General features: G+C 47.9%; 1 protein-coding gene across 3 annotated transcripts in view; it reads right to left on the reverse strand.

Annotated features, from left to right (window-relative positions):
• Positions 1-22,401, reverse strand: part of CSGALNACT1 (chondroitin sulfate N-acetylgalactosaminyltransferase 1) — a 339,558-nt gene extending 317,157 nt beyond the window's left edge. For 2 of the 3 annotated variants that reach the window (XM_055566958.1, XM_055566957.1), the window contains exon 1: positions 22,230-22,401. The gene's annotated coding sequence lies outside the window, so the exon portion shown is untranslated. The remainder of the gene's footprint in view (positions 1-22,229) is intronic. The other variant, XM_055566956.1, reaches the window with a different exon arrangement.
• Between the last annotated feature and the right edge of the window lie 3,672 nt (positions 22,402-26,073).

Genomic DNA, 26,073 nt, shown 5'->3' on the forward strand with positions numbered 1-26,073 from the left:
TGCATAATCTTCCATTAGGATGACATAAGACCATGTTTCTTTGATGACCAGGCAAAAACTATCACAGCTTAGCTGGGAAGTTATGATTCATCTGAGGTATTCAGCAGACACTGCACCTTCGGATTTTCACTTATTTCAGTCTTACAAAGTTTTCTTAATGGAAAAAATTTCAATTCCCTGGAAGGCTATAATAGGCACTCAGAACAGTTCTCTGCTCAAAAATGTAAAAGATTTTGAAAAGATGGATTACGAGGCTGCCTAAAAAATGGCAGAAGGTAGTGGAACAAAATGGTGAATATGTTGTTCAATAAAGTTCTTGGTAAAAATTAAAAATGTGTCTTATTTTTACTTGAAAGCCAAAGGAACTTTTTGGCCAACCCAATGTTTTGTAAATTTGATGATACTGAGTTTATTGTTGTTTTTAATTTGTTCTTTTTAAAGGTAGAACATGTAGCTATTTTAGATTCATTTGTAAGTATGAGGATAAAATATGGCAAACAGATGGGGAAACAATGCAAACGGTGAGAGACTATTTTCCTGGGCTCCAAAATCACTGCAGATGGTGACTGCAGCCATGAAATTCCAAGATGCTTGCTCCTTGGAAGAAAAATTATGACAAACCTAGACAGCATATTAAAAAGCAGAGACATTACTTTGCCAACAAAGGTCCAGTGAGTCAAAGCTGTGGTTTTTCCAGTAGTCATGTATGGATGTGAGAGTGGGACCATAAAGAAAGCTGAGCGCCAAAGAACTGATGCTTTTGATTCTTGTGAGTCCCTTGGACTGAAAAAAGATCAAACCAGTCAATCCTCAAGGAAATCAGTCCTGAATATTCACTGGAAGGATTGATGCTGAAACGGAAACTCCAATACTTTGACCATCTGATGCGAAGAGCTGGCTCATTTGAAAAGACCCTGATGCTGGGAAAGATTGAAGGCAGGAGAAGGGGCGACAGAGGATGGGATGGTTGGATGGCATCACCAACTCAATGGACATGAGTTTGAGCAAGCTCTGGGAGTTGGTGATGGACAGGGAAGCCTAGCATGCTGCAGTCCACGAGGTTACCAAGAGTCGGATACGACTGAGCAACTGAACTGAACTAAAGTGAACCTAAAAACTGGAGAACCTTGACTTTCAAAGGATTATACTCCTAAACCAGTCCTTTAGATTGCCATGTTTGGGAATGGTATAGCACTGAAAGAGAATTTCTGAGAATTAATAAGTTGATAAAGAGTAAAACATTTGGCAAGGATAGGGGAGAACAGGCAATAATGACCTAGGAATAGACACTGTTTTCCATTTTTTTTGTCTGACACAGTAGTGCTTTCTGTGGAAAGTGTATAGTAAATTTCAGGTAAATAAAAATACAATCGTATCCATAGATTTTAAATACACAGTCTTATAAAGCGCCGCTGCCAGTTTGGAACACACTCCCTGTGGTTATGTTACCATTACAAACCACATTCAAGGCCACACTTGGCCAGTGGTTAATGTGAAATTCTATTGAAGTGTAAAACAGATTCCGTTATTTCCCACTTTGAAGACCTATACTTTCCATTAGTAAGAATAAAGCAATTCAGTGTCCAGGATAAGCCCCAAGTCAACTCCAATGCCTCAAAGTTTCTAACCGCAGAGTCAGCTACGCCAATGCGGATTATCACTTCTTGTAGTTTAGTTGTCCAGTCATGTCTGACTCTTCTGCGACCTCACAGACTGTAGCCTCCCACCCCATGGACTGTAGCCTGTCAGGCTCCTCTGTCCTTGGGATTTTCCCAGGCTAGAATTCTGGAGTGAGTTGCCATTTCCTTCTCCAGAGGATCTTCCTGACCCAGGGCTCGAACTTGAGTCTCCTGCATTGGCAAGCGGGTTTTTCTTTTACCACTGAGCCACCAGGGAAACCCGGATTATCGCTAGCCTCCTCCAAAGTCCTTAAAACGGGATCGCGGAAGCAGTGCACCAGGGCCTCTCCGTGCTAAGAGAGGTCTACATCTTTCTACTGATAAGGGAACACTGTGGGCTGATCTATGCCAGCTTTCCACCATCTAAAATACACCTCACACACGTTCACCTTTTGAAAATGAGACACACACAAAAAAAGAGATACTTCTTGAGACAATCAAGGAAAAGTTTTTTTTCACTTATTGATATATTTTAATACTTGCACATCATTAATCATCTACATCATTCTTTCTAAAGGCTAATAAGAATTCCTCTGTATGGAGACACCAGAGTATCTTAACCATTTCCCATTGATTTATATTTAGGATTTTCTTCTCTATAAATAATGCTTCAGTGAACATGCTTTACATACCTTTGGATACTAGTCTGATGATCTCTGTAGGATGAATCCTTCTAAGTAGATTTACGAGGTTAGAGTATGAATTTTTTTTTAAGAATTTTTTGATGTGGACCATTTTGAAAGTCTTTATTAAATTTGTTACAGCGATGCTTCTGTTCTATGTTTTAGCTTTTTGGCCTCAAGGTATGTGTGATCTTAGCTCCCTGGCCAGGGATCGAACCCACACCTCCTCCATTTAAGAAGGCAAAGTCTTAACCACTGGGCCACCAGGGAAGTCCCAGAATATGCATTTTTTAACTGAGGTATCATTAACACAATATAATTAGTTTCAGATGCATAATGCAATGATCCAACATTTGTACAAATTGCAAAACAGTTGCCACAGTAAATCCAGTTAATGTCCATCACCACAGTTAGTTACAAAACGAGGAAATTTTAAGCACAGCCTGGCTATTAGGCAACTTTTAAAGGATGATTATTAATTTTTTAGCTGTGAAGATGACATGGAGGTCTTGCATAATAAAGACATTTTTCAGTTGAGATAAATATAATATTCAAGCAGTATGTATTCCCCCTGCCACCCAAGAGAAACTTCAGTAGATCCCATAATTCTCTGGCTACTTGTAGGTAACAGAAACTCCTAAAGTTACTTTAAGTCAAAAATACAATGATGATTCAGAAAATAAAATGTCAAGTCAGTACATTATCCATCCTTGAAGTAAGGCCAAAAAAGTAAGAAGCATCAGCTTCTGCCTTCCCCCTCTCTCCCCACCTCTTCCTGGCTGTGGTTACCTCCCCTCCAGGGTTGGAACTGCCACCTGGCTGCTAACACCATGAAAATGAAGTGGCACAGACTTCCGGGTGTCTCCCAATATCCACTAGTCCCTTCCTCTTGACAAAAAGAATCCCAATTTTAAGCTGGGCCCATAATGACCCAGCAACAAGCTTATATTTCGAAAGATCTCTTAGAGCTGAGCATGAGCCCATGACTCAGCTCTGACTAGTGACACAGAAGCAGAAAATGTTGGGTGTGCATCTTGAAAGTATCCTTAAAAGGGAGGGAGCAGACCCTGCCTCTGTCTGCCTGAACTATAATGTGATGGCTGGAGCTGCAGCAGCCCCTCTGACCCTGAGTACAAGGACCACAGTCATGAGCCTGGGCTGTGGGGCGGTGAACTAGGAGGTGTGACCCTAGCAGCTCTGTGAAGCCCCTAGACTGCCCACTTTCCTACCGACTGTACATAAGAGAGAAGCTAACTTCTACTGAGTGTCACAACCGTTCTTTCACTTACATGCCGGCAAACTCACTCCTCACTGGTACAGAAGGCTTTGCACCCTCTGGACGAGCAGATACCTAGACCTGACTCACTCCTCACCAGTACAGAAGGCTTTGCACCCTCTGGACCAGCAGATACCTAGACCTGACTCTCTGACTCGCGTGGGCACTTCTGTAGGGACTCCAGGGGCTCCCCTCAAATCCTGTGCTATGGGTGATGGACCCAGCCCCTGAGACTCACTCCACAAGCTCTCCTCGGACTGTGCCCCTGAGTGGGGGTCAAGGTCCAGGCTGGTCCCCCTCCCTGCAGGGGCCACACCAGGTCCAGGCGAAGGACTCACAATCACCCCAACACATGTGGCAGTTGAGGGGCCCTGTCCCAGCTGCTCTCACTCACCATGCCCCCAAAACATCTCACCAGATTCAGAGCCTACCCCCCAGGCGCCCAGCTGAGGGGACACAGGGCAGCATCCGCAACCCCACTTCCTCCTGGAGGAGGGGCTGGTGCAGACTCACAGCAGAGGATTCTCCACAAATAGAGCGATGCTTTTTATACTCTCAGAGTAAGGAGGATTTTCAAGAGCTGTGAACCTCGTGCTCAGACACTGCCTCTGAAATGCCCATTTTGGTCTTTCTCACAACTTATTTTTGTCACTGCTGTTTGATACATCTCGGGGCTTTAGTCAAGTTTTCCAACTCAACAGCCTGTTGCAAAAACAATAAATCTTGTGTGGACACAGCAGGGGAAGGAAAGGTGGGACAAATGGAGAGAGTAGCAATGAAATACATACATCGTCCCATGTACAATAGATAACCAAGGGGGAATTGCTGTATAGCACAGGGAGCTCAGCCTGGTGCTGTGTGACCACCCAATGGGGTGGGATGGGGTGGGAGGTGGGAGGGAGGTCCAAGAGGGCGGGACACATGTATACCTTTGGCTGATTCATGTTGATGGGTGGCAGAAACCAACACAACATGGTAAAGCAATTATCTTCCAATTAAAAATAAATCTAAAGAAAACAATAACCCATGTGGGGATGCACATTGACGGTAAACTCTAATAAAGCAAAGAGACGATTAACACAATATTTGGAAGCGCAGTTAGCCCTGGGTGGGGGTGGGTTGGGAGGAAGGCAGGGAATCTGACCCAGAAGCACACATGGGGACTTCAGAGGGAAAGTGCTAGATGTTCCCTGGACAGCCATTCGCTTTGTTATTATAAGCTAAAAGGGACACGCATGTTTAAATGTGCATGTATTTATCGACTAATGAATGAAGACTAGTCAAGGCTATGGTTTTTCCAGTGATCATGTATGGATGTGAGAGGTGGACTGTGAAGAAAACTGAGCGCCGAAGAATTGATGCTTTTGAGCTGTGGTGTTAGAGGAGACTCTTGAGAGTCCCTTGGACTGCAAGGAAATCCAACCAGTCCATTCTGAAGGAGATCAGTCCTGGGTGTTCTTTGGAAGGAATGATGCTAAAGCTGGAAGTCCAGTACTTTGGCCACCTCATGCGAAGAGTTGACTCATTGGAAAAGACTCTGATGCTGGGAGGGATTGGGGGCAGGAGGGAAAGGGGACGACAGAGGATGAGATGGCTGGATGGCATCACTGACTCGATGGACGTGAGTCTGAGTGAACTCCGGGAGATGGTGATGGACAGGGAGGCCTGGCGTGCTGCGATTCATGGGGTCGCAAAGAGTCGGACACGACTGAGAGACTGAACTGAACTGAACTGAACTGATCTGAATGAATTTAAAAGGAAGCGGCAGGCACAGCGTAATATGTAAACTCCACGGCAAACGATCTGGACGTGAGCCTGCAATTGGTAACAAGGCTATGAATGTGATACAAAGCGGAGCAAGCCGGTCTAAGTATGACCCTTCCAGTGGCGGCCTCGGAGGCGTGCGTGTCACCGCTGACCTCAGTGGCGGAGGTCAGTGCTGCGGCAGTGACAGATGAGAGCAAACAGGTCACAGCTGCTGTCTGCAACCCCGGAGCCACCCGAGGGGAGAAAGTCTCCAGGCCCCGCAAGCTGGAAAGGAGTCTGGGCCATCTGCTCAGCCCCCCGGCTCTGGCTGTCCCCAACACCGTCCACACTGAGGAACATTCAGTCAAGGCTCCTGAGCTCTCTCTGCATGACTTTTGTAATTGCCAAAGTGACTTTCTGATTATGATCTGGTTTCTGGGAGCTCCGTGAAGGGCAAAGAAGGTGCTGATCACGGAGATTTTCCTGTTGCTGTTGCTAGGGTGACGCCAGCTCTCTCACCATCAGCGAGGGCAGCTTATTTCACCTGATCCTCACAGTTAAGTTAATCTGACTGAGAGGCAGCAGAGGAGGGAGACTCAGTGCAACTGGCTCCAAGATCCAAATCCTACTCGCTTCACCCCTTAAAAGCTGGCATCGTGAGCGATTCACAGAACCTCTTTGGGCCTCAGTCTCCTCACCTGTAAAGTGGGGATAACAGTAGTACCCACCTCCTGGGGTTGCGGTGGAGACCCCATGAGTTAATGGTCCTGAGCCACTGAGAAGGCAGATGTCACAGAGTGAGTACAATAGAAATGTTTGCTACGACTCCCAGCTTACAGACCAAACACCGGAGGCTCAGGTGCTAAGGTAACTTGCTTAAACCCCATACCTGGCAGCTAGTCGAACTCAAGTACGTTAGGCTTCAGACCCCACATGCTTAACCACCAGGCCTCTTACCAACCACCCCAAGACAGTCACTCATCAAGGTAAATGAACCTCTGTGCCTTGGCATGTTGCTGAAATGACTTACTCAGGCCTGATGACGCCACCGCAGGCTGACGAAGACCAAACCCTGAGCCTCCAGAACAGAGAACCCGACTCCCCAGATGAGCCCCGGGTCGGCCGAGCAGCAAGCCACCTTCTCTTGGACCATCATCCCAGCAGAGCAGACAGCTGTGTCCCTACCCACCCCTCAATGAACTCGGAACCACTCAGAGGAAGACACTGGCCCCCAGTTCTCCATTTCTAGGAAGATGGCAATTAGCAGATACAAAATATAAGTTCTTCTGTGACCCCAGATGGGTTCTGCCTTGAGCTGGTTAAAAGGCAGCAAGCTTTCCTTCAAGACCTTTCTAACCCAAAGCTCAGGTATAACCACTCCTGTGAAGGGCAAGGAGATGGACTCTGGCCGGAGGGTCACCTTGGGAGACTTGTCATCAGGCCTGGAGACAAATGCAGGGATGCAGGACCCCTGCTAACACCCCGTGACCTTGAGGAGGGCCGACCTCTCTGCACCGTCGTCCCCACGCAGGAAGCAGAAAAGTTAGACCAGACAACCTGTGAGTTCCCTTCCATTCTTTGATCTTTATATCCATATTTTAACTCGGAGCTAAATTTCATTTTGAGTTGACCGCATTCAAAAACAACTCAAAATAACTCTCACTTCAAGGCGATACAGACTGCTTTCTTTTCAGAATGCGTACAGGGCAGGCAGGGCTAGTGCTATTTGCAGTTATGAAGGGGAAAAGGTGCTTTCAAAGCTCCTACACGAGCTGCTGGGACCAAGAGAGGGAAAAATCTATTAGCCTGGTAAGCGCACATCACGTGAAACGGGCCTTAAAAGCTTTTCTCCCTGAGAAGAGTAAGCAGTAAACCTATTGCTGGTTCACACCCATCAACCCCAGATTACACTTTGCACATGTGTGTGCCTGTGTGTGCACATGCTCACAACAGACTGTGGGTTTTTTAAGAAAGGTAAATACTGAAGAAGTACCGTAACCCTTCCAAAAAAGACAACGTTCATTACAGGGATCGTCTCAAAATGATGTGGATAACTTAGAGACACTAGCCTGATCCATATCTTACCTTTGGCCTCATACGGACAAAGTGTTTGGCTATGAAATCCACAACGCAAATTAACTTCTGAAAAAAGACTGCACAGAAGAAATAAGCTGAAAAAGTAAGTAATGGGGACTTCCAATGGCTAAAGACTCCACAGTTTCAATGGAGGGGGGCCTGGGTTCCACCCCAGTCAGGGAACTAGATTCCACATGCCACAAATAGAGTTCACAAGCTACAACTAAGACCCAGTACAGCCAAATAAATAAATATGCTTTTAAAAGTAAGTAGTGGACCACCCCATTGGACTCAGGAGACACTGATTGACACCTAAAATTATTCTTTTTATCTGCAGCATGTATAAAGTGCAACTATAATACTGACAGGTTTTCTCTTCCAAACAACACTGTCGCTTTTATTTTTAGCCTTTAAAGCTATTTTACAATTTGTCAATTTAGTAAAAATTAGTTTCATCAGAAATAGCTGTCCAGAAGCCCAACTCATGAAACAATGCCAACTATAGACAATACATCACTCCACTCATTTTTAAAAGATCTCATAATCTTTGTAGCAGGACCTTTCTTAATGGCCTGACGGTGCTGAACCCTCCATCAAACTCTGCTGCATTATATCTGGTACACAGGCACTCTGATAGGAGGGAAAAAGAAAAGACAAATGATCCAGGAAGCTGAGGTATGTTACATGTAATGACCAGGCTATTACTCTGAATGATAATGCCAGGCTTGTGCTGAGCACTTTGCCTAATTAGACTTCACACAAGGGGGAAAACACTTTAATATTTAACGAGTGTAATGGTGTAATCAATGTACACAAATCAGGCTTGATAAGGAATACTGCTTATTAAAGAACAAGACAGATGGCTGCAGGAGAGGTACCATCATTCAAGGCAAAACTTCACAGCCTCTCACGGGGGGCACCAGGCACGCACTTTCCAATCACTGCTGCACCCCGGCCACACCATGTATTTTCAGCCTGCCCGCTTGCTCAGTGGACTACAGATACACCCACATCATAGACGTGAGGAAATCACTTGGTTGAAACAAGTCAGCTCTGCCATTTCTCAAAGCGTCTTAACCACTCTGACTGCTGTCAAAATCCCCATGAGTCAAGATCTCCAACGTCTCTCTTATAATCACTTCAGCGAGATAATTAGTCCTCCTTTTTATTACCTTCAAGAACACTTAATGTGCTGGAAGCCTTCCTGACTCTATTAAATCCAGCCAGCCTGCCACAAGATTATGAATGCATAATTGGTTTACAGGTAGCTTGCAAGAAAACACCAAGATAGCAAACAGTATGTGGGAACAGAGTTAGAGACAGCACGCTTACAAACAGCATGTGATACTAAAAAGGATTTTGAAGGGCGGGTCATCTGTTTAGTTTCTCCAAGGTCAGCTTTACACGCACATGCAAGGATCCTCGAAAGTAACTTGTCCTGTTTGTGAACACAGTTTCTTCCCAGCCCTGTGGATTTTAAGTTGATGTCTCTGTTCATTTCATGTGTGTTTGCAGAGAACCTTCCTTCCGATGTCTACACACTGAGCCATGCTGCTCGCAGGGCATCAAACAACAACTGCGTGAACTGCGGTCCCCACGCTCCGAGGGCCTGTGGTCTTGTCCAAAAATGACGCAAGGCCACTGTTGCATCAGGCCTGGTGCCGCGGGGGTGCCACCTCTGGGCACAGGAGCTGCAGTGCCAAACAGGCTTTCATGAAAATGCTGGGTCTCCCTGCCACATCACCTGTCTTGCCATGGCATCTGGTCCACCTGAATCTTGGTTCTTCCTGTATTTTCATAGAAGTTTCAAAAATTTCCACAAATAAAGTGCTTCGGATACTACTGAGTACCTAAGTAGATTTCTTCCTAAGCTTCTGCTGCTTCTGCACTCACGGTGGGGAAAAAGTGGGCCTCGATTTAATTTAAAAACTATTATTCAACCTGATATTTGCATTTTATTCCTCTTTGGCATAAACAATCCGATTTTTGATTTGTGTCCATAAACAAACTCATCCAGAACTATTCTTACCAAGTGTTTCCAGAAAGACCATGCATTTCAAGTGCAGAGGACAGAGGGTTTCAAATTTTAAACCTCTAGCTGGATGTGTACAGAATGACTCCGGATGAAGCTGGAATCATTCAGTCAATTCGATTCATGAAGCATATGGCCATCATTCCCACTTCTGACGCTGTAAAATCAACAGGAAATAAAAACGAGTCCTGTTGATCTTGAAGCAGGCACTGAGAGCTCAGCATCCCAGGGATGATGTTCCACGTGTCACTCAGCCGCAGCTTGACAGTATATCCCATCTTCGTATTTCACGCGACTGTGGGCTCTTTGAGGTCAGAAACCCTTGTCTTCTTACCTACGTATATCTCTAGCACCAAGAACAGTGCCAGGCACTCAAAAGGAGCTCCCTAACCAAACTCAGGAAAACCTGAGAGTTGTACAGCTGCCATCCCTGTCAGGGCACCTAAAACTACCTGCCAGCCGGCCTGGTGCCCAAGGAGACTGCACGGCCCATAGAGACCAGCAAGATGGAGACAAGCAACCTGGGCTCCATTCTCGACAGTGTCATTCCGCTTAGCACCTGGGTCATCTTAGACAAGGCACGTCCCCTCGCTGGGCTTCTTTCTGTTCTGAAAACAAGGAGATAGTCCAAGTGATCTCAAATGTGCTATTACTTCTGCAAAATACTGTTGGTCTAACTGATCTGAGAGATAACATTTCTCTTGATGTATGCTTGGTAAGCGGTGGTCCCCCTGCAAAAAACTTCCAACTCTAGGAAGTCACTGATAAAACCGTTAAATGGAGTTGACAAATCCTCCAGAATCCAAGTGCTCCCTTCAGATGCACGGTTTTGCCATTTCAAAGATTTTTAGTTCATGTAGGCACACTGGTGCCAGGCATTATTTCCATAGTGGATGGCTAGACTTTAGTCAAAGCCAGCCGGCTAGCTTTAGTCAAAGCCTCTCCATTCATTCTCTGACTCTCATTCCTAAGTAATTTAAGAGTTGCAATTATGCCTGTCCACCTCACATTGGCATTACATTTGCCCCCCCTCCCAAATAACGAAACAGTCACGAAATCACTTACAGAGACCAGGGAAGAGAGTTTCTAAAAGCTGGTGCCTCCCACACACCTCCACCCCAGGCAGCACCCTCCCCACAGACCCAACCATCACTTCCCTGTGCTTTCAGGCGAGCAGACGTGTCTAGATCCTGCATCTCCTCCCGCCTCCCCACCATTTCCACCAGAACATGAGACTCGTGCTTGCCATAAAGGCCCTGAGGAGGCTAATGACAGCCCAGGCAGTAGTCCAGACTCACTCTTGGAGGAAGAGAAAAAGGTAATTCCAGGGAAGCTGGATAAATTCTCCTGTACACCCAAGGATAGCATAGAAAAACACTCAGGGTTTTTTTTTTACATCAGCGAATAATACCCTCTATACAAAGAAAACTCGTTTTTGAGACAACCCAAGGCCCAAGATGTGGGATCGGCTCACATGATCCAAGGGAGGAGCTAGTTTTAAGCCTGGGTTCTGGCTTCAGCCTCCAATCTGACTGATGGAGCCGTTCACAGTCCACCCACTTCACTACTTTGATTCAAATGGCCCCTGAGTCTCAATGATCAAATTCCTGCTTCAGGGATTAAGAACCTGCTCATGGTCACAGAGTCAGTCATCTGGGGAATCCTCTCTCTGTCAATCTAGAGTCCTTCTGAAGCAAGCTGTGTACACAGGGCTTTCCCGGTGGCGCTCCTGGTAAAGAACACGCCTCCCAATGCAGGAGACCTAAGAGACCTGGGCTAGAACCCTGGATCCGGAAGATCTCCTGGAGGAGGAGATGGCAATCCACTCCAGTATTCTCACCTGCAGAATCCCATGGACAGAGGAGCCTGGTGGGCTACAGTCCATGGGGTCGCAGTGAGTCAGACACGATTGAAGTGACTTCGCATGCCATGAGGAGGAGAGAAACAAAACAAAGAAAAACTCTGTAAATTGAGCTCTCTCTCATCATTCTGGACCAGAAACCTATGGGCCACAAGTTCAGTGAAAAGACATAAAGTTCAGCTCAGTTCAGTTGCTCAGTCGTGTCCGACTCTTTGCGACCCCGTGGACTGCAGCACACCAGGCTTCCCTGTCCATCACCAACTCCGGAAGTTTGCCCAAATTCATGTCCATTGAGTCAGTGATGCCATCCAACCATCTGTCGTCCCCTTCTCCTCCCGCCTTCAATCCTTCCCAGCATCAAGGAAGGACTCTTCCAACCAAAGAACACGCTTCAGATGCAAGAGTTTGCATGTCACAGGTACATCCAAAGAAATACCCCCTCAAACGCTTCTCCTCTGCTGGCTTCTCATCACATAGGCACACACATGTGCTCAGTTGCTCAGTTGTGTGCGACTCTTTGTGACCCCATGGACTGTAGCCCGCCAGGCTCCTCTGTCCATGAGACTTCCCAGGCAAAAATACTGCAGAAGCTGCCATTTCATCCTCCAGGGGATCTTCCAGAGCTAGGGATTGAACCCATGTCTCCTGAATCTCTTGTATTGGTAGGTGGATTCTTTAACACTGAGCCGCCTGGGAAGCCCCATATATAGCCACACACACCTGTAAATAAATCTCACTTTTACACACAGAAGACAGCCAAAGGTACCCTGGGTATTTTGAGTGATTTATGTCTATGATGTCTGAGAAGTATTTATTTTCTACCCATCCATATGTAGAGTAGATAGGAAACAAGATAGGGCCTACTACTATCCTTTGGGCAGCTCGTTGAAATAGCCAAGAGACACTAGCCATTCTTTCCATTTTATAAATATTTACTTACTTGGCTGCTTTGGGTCTTAGTTGCTTCACGTGGGATCTTTCACTGCAGGGTTGCAAGGGCTCGGTAGTTATGGCGCACGGGCTTAGCTGTCCCTTGGCACATGGGATCTTAGTTACCCAAACTCCATCAAACCGGCGTCCCCTGCATCGCAAGGTGAATTCTTAACCACTGGACCACTAGGGAAGTCCCTAGGCGTTCCTTCTTTAACAAGACCCAGTCATGGTCTTGCCCCTTTTGGCCTAAGACCGTGACCTACATGAAGACATAGAGGGCAGTTTTATGGGATTAGAGTCTACCCCCAGACACCTTATCATCGGGACATGTACACAGTGGAGATTCAGTACACACTGGGTTAGAATCCTCTAGAACTTTAGACAAGAGTGCAACAGGCCCTGGGTGGACGCAGGAGCTCCTGGTCCCCGTCTTCTCTCCTGCCTTCCTCCCCGAGCAGCTCTGTACTCACAGCAGCTGATGCCACCACATCTCCACCACATGCCAAGTAGTCTACCAACATTGTCTAAATCAACTGCCAGCTGGCCAATATTATCTTCATTTTACAAATGAGAAAACTGAGACCTAGAAAATGCAGTGACTTGCCCAGGAGCACAGTTAAGAAAGGGTGGAGTATGAACCTGGATGAATGGGCTCCAAGGCCCAGGCCTACCCCCAAGGTGCTGCCTCATCGCTCAGCCTACTTTCTCCCAGACATTGTCGCTTACCACTGTGTGTGTGTGTGTGTGTGTGTGTGTGCATGCACACTCACTCAGTCACGTCTGACTCTCTGCGAACCCATGGACTGTAGCCCGCCAACCTCCTCTGTCCATGGGACTCTCCAGGCAGGGATACTGGAGTGGGTTGCCATTTCCTTCTCCAGGGGATCTTCCCGAGCCAGGGATTGAACCCGCATCTCTTGGGTCTCACTTACTAGAGCAATCAGGAAACATCCATTCCACTCAGCTCTCCAAGAACCTCGGGAACCAATCTGGATTTCATGAGCAGGATTCCTCTGCTCCCCACAAAGCTAACCTTCTGTAGCTTTTTTAAAGTCTGCTTGTTTGTTTCAATACACGCTATTAATTCTATTAAATGGGCTTTTGAAAACTACAGTAGCTTGCTTTAAACAAACGGTTCCCTGATTCAGTACCTTTTTAAACCTTCTTTGCATTTTTTTTTAAACCCTGAATCAAGCTTCTCTTGCACCTGGGCAGGTTCTGTTTGCTTATCCACAGAAGCGCTGGTTTATGACCATGTGCCAATGCAGGACAAATGAGTCAGGGCTCCTGCTCCCTGGCTGAGGTGCCGTTCCCAGACTGTAATGATTTTGTGAAGCCTGCATTCCATACTTACCACACATGGCATCTACCCCGGGACACCAAACAAGGCGGCCCATTATCATAAAACCACTGGGAACATCTCCCCGAAAACACCCCCAACCTGACAACACAGCCCACGCTACAGAAACACCAGGAGGACCCTGACCGGCGCCCCTTGAGCCTGGCGCCCTGCCTCACCAGGAACAGATCTGGGTGTGTTTAACCGAATCCCCAACTGGAATAAGCAAAGGCTTATTCTCTTGTGATACCAGCGAGCCCTTGAATGTCTGGAGTGGAAACTGGCAACAACTAATCATTCTGACTTGGCTGTTTGCTGGGAGAGGCTGCGGTGCTTCTGGAAAAACCCTGCAGAGGGAGGCCAGGGAGCTGGGAGTCTGTAGCCGGCCCTGCAGCACAGGGAGGGCAGTCCGGGGGGCTGCAGGCCACTCCTCGCGCCTCTGCACAGCCGCTGGCCCACACATCTGAGCCGCCTGACCACCCTCGTGCCCCTGAAAACAAGCTGCTCATGTTTCTGCCTCCCCTTCACCCAGATCCCAGACCCCTTCCACTGAGCCACTCTCAAATTCAGATGTGGCTTGTTCCAATTTTCCTGAGACCCCAGTTCATGGCTGATCCTCCAAAAGACCCTCATCCTCATCCCTGGACCCCTAGTCGCCTATCCTGGGCTCCAAGCCACCCTGGCTCCCTGGAATTCACCCTCCTCTGGGCTCCTGGGTAGCAACCCCATGTGGCAGAAGCCCTACACGGGGACCAGCTCACAGGTCACTAGGTGCCCGGTCTGTCCCAGCCCCACAAGGAGAGCCAGAAAGGAAGATTCTGAATCATTCTATCTGGGATGCTAAGCGTCTTTATCTCTACCACCCCCCGTAATGGGGGGATGGGAGGAGAAGAGACAGGTGGGAAAGGCAAAGAGGCAGGCACCACTGTGGGTCAGGACTCCCCACTTCTAGGGGTCTCATGCCTTCCCCATGCATCTCATTTAATTTCTGCAACAGCCAACAGAGTACTATCATTCCCCATTATGATATATACACACATACACACATACGTTCCCCATCATGTACACACATACACACATACATTCCCCATCACGTACATACCTACATATATACATTCCCCATTATGTACATACATACATACCCCATCATGTACATACGTACATATGTACATTCCATAATGTACATACATACATACATCCTCCATTGTGTACATACATACATTCCCCATCATGTACATGCATGCATACATACATTCTCCATTGTATACATCCATCCATCAATCCATACATTCTTCATTATGTACATACATGCATGCATATATACCTTCCCCATTATGTACATACATACATACATTCCCCATTATGTACATACATACATTCCCCATCATGTACATGCATGCATACATACATTCTCCATTGTATACATCCATCCATACATACATACATTCTTCATTATGTACATACATGCATGCATATATACCTTCCCCATTATGTACATACATACATTCCCCATTGTGTACATGCATGCATACATACATTCCTCATTATGTACATACATTCATACATACATACATTCTTCATTATGTACATACATACATACATACATTCTTCATTATGTACATGCATGCATGCATACATACATTCCCCATCACATATATACATACATATATATACATTCCCCATTATGTACATACACACATACATACATTCCCCATTGTGTACATACATGCATACATACATGCATTCTTCATTATGTACATGCATGCATGCACACATACATTCTCCATTATGTACATACACACATACAAGAAACTAAGCTTCAGAGATGCCCACCGATGGGACCCAGACCCCTGGTCAGTGAGCAACAGAGCTGAGATTCAAACCCCAGCAGCGCCCCCGACAAAGGCCTGGCGCTTTCCTCTGCCCTGCAGCCTTCCACACCTTTGCCGTCTCTTCGGTGTCTGGCAGAGCACCTTCAGAAAAGAGGTGAGAAATTTCTGTTAAGTGAATGCATGAGTGGTTGACTCCAGCCTTCACACCTGAATATTCTGCAACCCATGCGCTGGATTTTATTCATACATTCTGCTTATAACATGCCTATGAAGCACCTTGTTAAGACGTTAAATGTTGTGCAGAAGTAAGTTGTACCACACTGTATTGTGTTTCAAGCTACTAGAAAAAGCCACATAAAAAGATCTACAAATAAAAAGTGCTGAAGCAGACCTGCTGATAACAGTTTATTTATCATCTTGCTCCATCGGGTCTAGAAAAGGATACAAACACAAGAATCTAAGGAAAATCAATGTTTTCACATTTTGCTAACCCTCAGGACACGAAGACGTTTTCCGAGCTACCAATTCAAGGAGTACTGATGCTGGAAAAGAGCACAGAGTGGGAGACGTGGACCCACGGCCCAGGCCGCCACCTGAGCTGCCCTTGAGCAGGTAACTCGCCTCTCTACATCCTGGTTTTCTCATCTGCAAAATGCAGATAATAAGAGTGTGTCTTTCGAAGGTTGCTGTGCTGGCAAAATGAGTAACTCCTGGCCCACATTTAGGAAAGAGGCTGCCACGTGGTTAAGGGCTCTGTGGGAGACATTTTTCTCATATGAAGAGAAGAACTATAATGGAAATGCAGCAAGAAATCGCAAATGAATGAATCACTTGCTTCTGCACACATTATTAAAAGCACTAGGCTCACCTGAATCCTCTGTTCCAGATGCTGTGCCTACCCACATGCTCTACCCTGAAAGCAATGCTATCAGGAATAAATAATAACAACCGCCAGCATTAGCGATGGTACATCTCTCATCAACCAGGTGCCGGCACTGTTCTAACTGCTTGAACAGATGTAAGCCTCTCACTCAGTTGTGCAGCCTGTGCCCCCAAAAGAGTGCCCTGCGGGAGGGGAGCGGGCTGAGGTCACACTCTGTTTCCCACGCTGTGCAACCTGGCCCGGACACCCCAGCTCACAGGGCATCTCCTGGAATGGCAGCAGCCTGTTCGCAGATGTCAGCGGACACACAACTGAAGCAAGTTTCTAAAGGGCGGGAGACAGAAGCAGAAGGTCACCTTTGCGAGTACCCAGCACCTAGGTCAAAGGCCGTCACCTTAGTAAGTTCATTAATGGAGTAGATGCGGATTTCCCCCAAGCACCAGGGTGTTGTGCTCTGCTCAGTCCCTCAGGTGTGTCCGACTCTTTGCAGCCTGCCAGATTCCTCTGTCCATGGGATTTCCCAGGCAAGAATACTGGAGTGAGTTGCCATTTCGTCCTCCAGGGGATCTTCCCGACCCAGGGATCGAACCTGCATCTCTTGCATCTCCTGCACTGGTGGGCGGGTTCTTTTGAACGGCCGCTATTATCAAGTTGAACGGTGTGTGCCCACGTGCCTCGGTGTCCAGTGTAAACAGACAGCTCCCATCCCCCTCCTCCCTGTTTCCCACTTCCCTCTTCCTCCATCAACTCAAATATCCCTGGGTGTGAAAAGGAAACAAAGGATCATACATGACCCTGGGATAACCAGACGTTATGTTTCCCACTATCTGAAAACAGCGACTAAAATGATCTGTGCAGCAAAGCAAAGTGCCACTACGTCACAGGATCCAAACAAACTTTTCTTTGCCAACTCTAGCGGTGCTGTTTCCGTGCACCCAGCACCACCCAGGCGCAACTTCCTAAAAAAAGACTCCCAGGTGTAAACAGGCGGCTCCTCCAGTCCAAACGCAAATGCTCTGCACACAGCTCTACACACACATCACTGTGGCTGAGCCTCGGAGGCCTTCTTGGGGGAAGGGGGGGCATGAATATAGGGAGCCCTCGCTGCTGGATGTCTGAGGGCCACCGCAGCACTTGCCCAGCTCCAGAGAAGAGCTGTCGTGCAAACAGGATCTGTGTGACTCTGTGACGTGCTCAGAATCCTCAACACAACCCCCAGACGTTAGCTTACTCGTGGGGAAGGGATAATAAGAATGATCTATGACTTTCACGAAGCAGTTATTCCTCTTCCCCAGTTCTTAGTAATGATCTAGACTTTGACAGAAAGGCAGCAAAGACCAGACTGCCTGGTTTTAAAGGGTCACCACGTGACATGTATCCAGACAACACTGCAATTCAAAAAGATACATGCACCCTTCTGTTCGTAGCAACACTATTCCCGATAGCCAAGACACAGAAGCGACCTAAGTGTCCATCTACAGATGAATGGATAAAGAGGATGTGGTACATATATATATATATATATATATATATATATATATACATATACATTGGAATACTACTCCGCCATAAAAAAGAAGGAAATAATGCCATATGCAGCAACACAGATGGACCAAGAGATTATCACACTAAGTGAAATAAGTCAGAAAGACAAACACCATATAATATCACTTATAAGTGGAATCTAAAATATGACACAAATGAACGTATATCTAAGAAACAGAAGCAGACTCACGGATGTAGAGAACAACCTTGGTAGTTGCCAAGGGGGAGGGGGCTGGGGGAGGGTGGGGTGGGAGGCTGGGGTCAGCAGACGTAGGCTTTTATGCAGACAATAAGGTCCTAATGGATAGCACAGGGAACTATAGTCAGTAGCCTATGATAAATCATAATGGAAAACAATATAAAAAGAATATATATCCCAATCGCCCTGCCACAGAGCAGAAATTAACACATTTTAAGTCAACTACACGTCCACTAAAAAACTGAAGAGTAAAAAAGTTCCATCGTGTGAAAATCAGAATCAGAAGTCTGCTGACCTTTCTGAACTGAGAAGAAGCCCCTCGATAAGATTCGGGGCCTGCAACGCACTGAACTCCTCTGTAACTGTTGTTACTTTTACTTCACCCATTACTGGTATTTAGTTTGTCACTGTAATTGTAATTTTACTGAAAAGTTGAAAGCACAATATTTGCTTTTTCTCTCACAAACAATATGTCAACATTTTCAGTCATCATGTTTGCTTACATGCCTTGTCAGTGTTTTTTTTCTACCAAATAGCAAATTCCATCTGACAAATAAAAACACCAACACACCTTCAAATTGTCCAATAGTGTCAAGCCTGAGTAGCTTCATTCAGGTTAGAAATTGGAAATAAGAGGGCTTGTCAAAAATTCCCGGAAGAAAAATGCTTTTCAATGATACATTCCTAGAATATAATAAAACATACTTTTCATGTGTGAAATTTCATGTGGCCCCCTTTTAAAAAAAGACACCTGCAGCTTCTGCTGGCCAAATAAATTCCTTGAGAAGCAAGTTATTAGTGCTCCAAGTACCAATTGAGGAAACAAAGCAATATTAAGCACATTAAAAGATAAAAATAAGCTCAACCAAAAACATAGTCTCCCTAAACCCTGAAAATACTAGGCCAAAAGCATAGATTTGAATTTTTAGACAGTTTTTAAAATCATATATTGGAATATAAGGATATACAAAGCAAAAATCCCAATTCTTAAATCTCCTTTAAACCTTTAACTTTAAACTTATTCTAAAAGGGTACCGAATCTGACATTTAAGACCACCTGCACATACTTTTCAGGCCTTCAGTAATGCTTCTCACACAAGGTTGCCCTTTTCCATGTGGAGAACCCAAGAAGTTCAGTTCCTTTGCTATTGATACATCACAGCAGGGGTCCCCAACTCCAGGATTCAGTGCCTGAAGATCTGAGGTGGAGCGGATGTAATCAGAATAGAAATAAAGAGCACAATAAACATAATCCGCTTGAATCATTCCAAAACCATCCCCTGCCCACGCCTCAGTCCGTGGAAAAATTGTTTTCCACTGAATCAGTCCCTGGTGTCAAAAAGGTTGGGGACCGCTGCATTAAAGGACAGAACAATGGCAAAGAACAGCCTGGCTGATACACTATGCAGAGGGGGCCCCTAGTGGTGGAGCCGCTGCTCTGACTCGGCTTTGCAGTTTTTCCAAGACTGCTTCACCACCAGGGCAAATCGATAGGTAATATAGTCTACCTCAGCTGCCTTCCATAATAACCTCTATTAGCCCGAATATACAGTCAAGCCATCATTTAGAATCCCGAGGTGCTTTCACTAGGAAAAAAAAAAATGTGACTTGAAGAATAACTTCATTACATCCTGTCTTTCAAATCCACAAATATTTATGAAGCCCCACCTTGCCAGGCCCAAGCTGGCCTGGAGACACACGCTAAGAGCAAGAGCCAGCACCGGGCACTTTCCCATGCTTTCTTTCCAACGTGACACCATTACACCAGGGACAGAGCTGGAGCGCCATGAAGACTAGGAAGTACAATGCATCCACTGGTGAGCTCATGATGAAATCTCATAACAGGAAAAACCTGCAGTATCGCCCACCCCCACTGTTTCCAAACACCCAGACAGGGCAGTATCTGAGGTTCTTCAATCAAGGGCACTTGAATGAATGGATGGGAAGGAAGGTGGCAAGGCAGAAGGAAGTTTAAATGAAAAACAACTACACTGAAACATGCCAGACCTAGGGGTTCCTAGAAGTCAAGGAAGACAAGAGACAACCTTTCCAGAGCGTTTACTGTGCTCCTGACGCCAGGGGTAAGTCCCTAAGTGTTATTTCCTTTTCCCTAACACCTTCATAAAGTGAGGGATATTACTGGCTTTTAACAAACTGGAAACCAAGGCTGTGAGCTTGCCCAAGGTCATACAGTTAACAAAGGGGAGGCTGCTTGGAGACCAGAAGTCTGAGATGGCAAAGCCAAAGTTCCCATCACTTCAGTATCATCTGGTGAATCCAAAAGCTGGAGATTTTGCTTTAAATTTCATTAATACAGTTTGCAATTTGGAACACAAAGATGAACAGAATTAAAGCATTTCAATACCATACACTTCAGAGCACATACAGGATGGAAAGAACCATCACATATTTCAAACGTAATGACCCATCTCTGGTTTTCCGGGAACCGACCTTCTCTGGAAGCACAACAGGCCACCCCACATCCTATATATGCCCCGATTCAATGGACGTGAACTTGGGCGAACTCCGGGAGACAGTGAAGGACAAGGAGGCTGGCCTGCTGCTGTCCACCGGGTCTCAAGAGAGTCGGACACGACTTAGACCCTGAACAACACCACACGTGTTCAAGTCCGCTTCTAAAACTAAAGCTTCACGTTCTCGCTTTATGCTTCTATATCCAAGTTTGAAAGGCTTTTCTTCTTCCAATTAGCAACATGATGGCGCTGCGCAGGGCTTGTTCATAACGTTCATTGTGGCCAGTAACGCGACGGTAATTATGACTTTCTGGAATGAAAATGTGAACAAAATACAAGAAATCCGGCAGAACTGAATTTCAATTTCTAGTAAAAAAAAAAAAAGACGTGAAAGAACAGCTAATTATCTTTATTATCTAGGCTTCTCCAATGACATTAAGTAAAAACCACTCCGAGGCTTTGAAATCAGAATAAAAGTGGAGTTTGCGAAATACCCCTTCTATCATGAATTGGTGCTTCCCAGGGCTCGCTGTCTCGGCTTGCACGCCGCTGTTTTGCCGCCTCCTCTCCCGTCCCTCCGCTCATCGATGAAAAGATAACTTCAAAGTCCCCGACGCCAGAGCAGGTGCAGGAAGCGCCGCGGAAACAACAACTTTGGGAGTCTTTGTAGCGCCTTCCTCACCCAGCCCCGCCCTCCGCCCCACCCCACACCAGTGCCCTCGAGTGACCTCCGCCCCACCCCAGACCAGTGCCCTCCACGGGCCGCACACGGCACTTCCTCCCAGCACCCCGGATCGCGGCGACCCTCGCGCACGATCGCCCCCAGCCCGGGTCCCAGGCCAGAGGGCCGGCTGCCACCAGCCGCCAAGGCGCGCCCCCCCACCACCACCCCGCGCCCTCTCCATCCCAGCGAAGACGACTCGGTGCGGAGCAGCAAAGCGGTCACGCGGACACGTGCAGAGGCTACTTTTAAAGTGGGTGTTCGAGAAAGTCATTAAACAGCTAAAGGCCGCCGCCGGAGGCTGGTGAAGCCAAAGGGACCCGGCGCGGCCGCGCCCCGACTCCTCTCGGGAAGCCTCGCCGGCGACCCCGCGCGCCCACCTGCGGGCGCGGCGCCTCGCGATCGCAGCCGCCCTCGCCCTTCTCCCCTCCCTCCCCTCCCTGCGGCGCGACCCCCCTGCGCGCGGCCCTGCCCTCCGCGAGCCCCCCGGGGGTGGCGAGCCGGAGGGCGCCGGGACGCCCCCGCGGCGCCCGCGCCGGGCCCGGGACTCACCGCGGGGCGCTGCCGGCGGCTCCCAGCGCCGGTCGCTCCTCCTGCGCGGCGCCGCGGGCTCGGCTCCACCTCCCGCTCCGGCGGCCGCCGAGCCTCCGGGGACCCGCGGGCGGGGAGCGCGGGGCCGCCGCCAAGCCCGGAGCCGGGGCTGGGGCTGGGGCTGGGGCTGGGTGGGCGGCGAGCCACGGGCGGGGCGGGGGGCGCGCCGGCCCGAGCGGCTCCCCGCGCGCCGGGCGCGCCTGAGACCACCCCGCAGGTGGCGGCTCCGCGCGCGCCCGAGGCCCGAGAAGTTGCGGGAGGGGCGAGGACGAGGCGGCAGCTGGGCTCCGGCCGAGAGAGAGAGGGTCCGTATCTCCTCGGCGAGGGTGGTCCTTCCTCTTTCCGGACCCCCTCCCTCCCACCGGTCTGGCTCCTCGCGGCTCTGGGCGGCCCTCCCAGCCCTGGGCCGACTCACTCACCAAAACTTCGCAGAAGGCGCTGGGGAGAATTAATCCCGGAGTCGCCGTCTACGCGACCCTGGGGGGTTAGGACGCCCGCCGGGGAGAGAGCGTGTACTCGCCGCGCGCGAAGGTCGGAAAGCGGTGAGCCCCGAGCCCCGCCGCTGCGGGGAGTGAGGTCTGCAGGGACCCTTGACGGCCGCTGGGGGGCCGCGGAGGGAAGTGGCGGGGCGGAGTGGAAAGCAAGCAGGAGGGTGTTGATGAGAACGCCCCCGACGCACACACATGCCTTCGGGGCCACGGGTGCCCTAGACTTGTAGGTTTTCTGCGGGAGGCGGAGTTTGGGGGTATCTTGAACCCTAGTATAATGATGGAGACTCGGGAGGGCCAGTGTCCTGCTGGAGAAGGCCACCTCTCCACCTGCCATCCCGTCTGCAGAGGCCCCGCGGCTGCGCCAAGGCAGGACCAGAGCTAAAACGGAGCCCTCTGGCTCCAGGTGCCCCTTCCACCGCCTGGCCAAGTGGAGCGCTGGAAGTCCCCAGGCCGAGGACTTGCGGGCACAGGGCAGTGGTCCCGGAGGCAGGCACCTGTTTGCCTGCAGGAAGCAGGCTGGCTGCCAGACTGCTGGCTCCTGGGGATGCTTCTTGGGGGTGCTTCGATGGCCCCCAGCCCAGGCGACGTCATCCCTCTTCCAAGGATGCCCTGAGACGTCGGTGGCTCGGCCCCCAGCCCCCACACCCTTGAGTGGGTTACCTCGTGATGAGGTCCCCACAGGAACTCAATTTTGATTTGGGAAAGAGGGGGCGAAGCAAGCGTTTCCCAAAGGAATGAAAAATAGTGTCAGCGTGCTGCCCCCAAAACGTGGCAAAGCGATGGAGGTGGTCAATAAATAGCTAACCGGGCATCCACGCATATGTGGGTACAAGTCATTGGTCAAGCCTCCTCCATCCATGTCATATGACAGTCCCCACTGGGAAGATGGAGGCCCCCATGGAGGCTGGGTTAGTGATGAGGCGTGTAAAGATTAGAGCCAGTACCACCAAGCCCTCTGGGGAATAAGGAACCTCTTCAGAGCCTTCCAGCTGTCACCAACATCCCCCCCTCTCCAGGCAGTGACAGGTGGATTGTTAAAGCATTGATTTTCTTTCCTCTGCTGAGGTGTCTGCCATCGCTCTGTTCAATGATTTACTAGGGTTTAAGTGCAGAATCTGGTTTGGAGGATGGACCAAAAACTTGAGCAGGGGCTGCTGTGCCGGACTCCAGGGGACTCAACTTCTAGGTCATGGGGACTGGCCGTGGGGAAGATAGGGGGCACCCCCTGTGGCTGCAAGTGTTTCTTTCCCTGTCCTGTACAAGGAAAAGGGAGATCAAGTCAGGATTAATCACCTTTTCTCCAGGGCTTGTAACATACCTGTCAAGGTTTCTGAAGAAGTTTCCCAATCTTTCTCAGTTAGATACTAATAGATCAGCACAGTGATCTAGGTATCAATATGTTTCACATCGACACACGTCTCGAGTCATGAAGGGCTGGCTAAGGTGTATTTTCACAGCAGTTAGTACAATAATGAAAAAATAAGCTGAACAATGATAAAACTACAAAACTAAGTCATAACATAATGTGAGAAAATATAATACTTTTTGTGGGTGTGCTACCCAGAAAGAAAGTAGATATTATTTTGGTAATTATGTAGTAGCTACTATTTCAATTATATAGATTATTTGGGGGGTACTGTTTCAGAGGGGGCACTGGTATGAGGTGGCGTGGGTCATCCTTAGTCTCTCCCAGGGACAGAAACAGAACTAGGGAGAGAGCATCCTGCTCACCCCCGTGGCTCCGCCCTCTACGATGGATGTCGCCAAGCAGAACCCGGACAGTGACAGCAGTGGAAGGATGGGTTGGTTCCCTTAGACTTTCTTGGTTTCCTACGTGGGTTTCAGCTTTTAGCCAACATGTTCTTATGTAAACGTTTTTCACAAACAGAGTGATTTAGGATTCAAAATATGTGAATTTCCATAACCCATTTATAAAAGTGCTACCACCTTTACAGGTCCTGGTAATGTTGTTAAAAGTACAGAAATACACAGAAAGTTCTGGAAATAAGGAAGATCGTGATGCCAGAGTGATTTTATCCTAATGGGTTGGAGGGGGGGACTTGTCATATAAAAACATACTGTACTAAGATACTATAGATCCCACACATATGCCACTCCACCAAAAAAATTTTTCTTAAACTAAATAAAAGGAATATACAGCATATCAACTGAAAAATTTATATGGGAAAAGTAACAAATTTTTTAAGTGAATAAAAACGCATATACTGCAAAACAATACATATGATGTCAAACTTTTATACTTAGAAAATGCAAAATATGTATAGTATAATATGTAATTTGTTTAATAACCGTTTCAGATATATACTGCATAGGTACTAAGCTTTAAGTACAAAAATATTTCACCCAGTTCAAGGTCAGACTGCTCGGCCTTGCCAGGATCCTTGAGAAGCCGGACCCAGAGCCATCCAGGAGCAGAGGGAACAGTTGTGAAGCCCATTCATTAAAACTCAATTACTGTTTTACTAAGAGACGCAGTCAGGCGGTCACTCAAGTGTGTTGACTCTTCCTTTAAATAGCTCTAATAATCAGGGTTATCTGATTCTTAGATCACAGCAACTGTACTGTGGAGTCAGAAGGACTCATTTGATGGGTGAGGTCTGTTGTGCTCAAGTAGGGATCTGGGGGGTGCGAGGGAGGAAGGGGCAGGGGTGGGGGGGTGCAAGGTTCAGATTGGCTCTAATTATAGTCCATAGCATCTCGCACATATGCAGTGTATTTCCAAGTAGATTTTCACTTAAACTGAGGAAAATGACGTGTGACCTAAAAAAGCAAGCTTTGTTTTTCTAGACCAAAAATCACACACATTGAAGACCTCATTCCATAAGCCCTGCAACTCAAACAGAGTGGAGGGGCAATTAACATGTGTTGACTGGGGCTTCCCTGGTGGTCCAGTGGCTAAGACTCACCCTCCCCATACAGGGGCCAGGGTTCAATCCCTGGTCAGGGAACTAGATTCCACATGCCACGACTAAGATCTGGTGCAGCCAAAGAAGTATATTTTTAAAATAATAAAATGTGTTGACTGAGTAAGGGATGCTTAAAAAAAAAAAAAAATTGAGGGAGGCCTTGGTGAGAATTTTGGATTTCATTCCAAGTGCGATGGGGAGTCTTTGGAGGGTTTTAACTTGGGAACGGTGTGATCTGGTTTACATTTTCCAAAGATGACTCTGTTATGTAGAAGAGTGACTCAGCAAGGCAGGTGAGGAAGCAGGCAGGCTGATGAGGAAACTGCTATAGTAGTCCAGCGGGTGACAGTGGCCAGGATCAGGGTGGTAACAGAAAAGATGGAGAGAGGAAGGCTCAGGATACAAACTGGAATGTAACCACAGAGCATTTTCTGATGGAGTGGATGGTAATCGTGCTGTACGGCAGAGGGAGGAACGAAAAGGGAGTAACTCAGGGTAACTCCAAGGCTGTGCCTTGGGCACATATTTATGTGAGTTGGTGGGGACTAGGGGCAGCCGAGAGGAGCTACCCCACATCCGAGGTCAGGGGCAGCAGCCGAGAGGACCAACCCCACGTCCACAGAGCGGTGGCTGCATGGGTGCAGGAGGGCCTAGAGGAGCTATCCCACGTTGAAGGTCAGGAAGGATGGCGGTGAGGAGATACCCCTCGTCCAAGGTAAGGAGCAGTGGCTGCGCTTTGCTGGAACAGCCGGGAAGAGATACCCCATGTCCACGGTAAGAGAAACCCAAGTAAGGCTGTAGGTGCTGCAAGAGGGCATCAGAGGGCAGACACACTGAAACCATAC

The sequence above is a fragment of the Bubalus kerabau genome, chromosome 2 (genome assembly GCF_029407905.1).
Source record: "Bubalus kerabau isolate K-KA32 ecotype Philippines breed swamp buffalo chromosome 2, PCC_UOA_SB_1v2, whole genome shotgun sequence".
Classification (NCBI taxonomy): domain Eukaryota; kingdom Metazoa; phylum Chordata; class Mammalia; order Artiodactyla; family Bovidae; genus Bubalus; species Bubalus kerabau.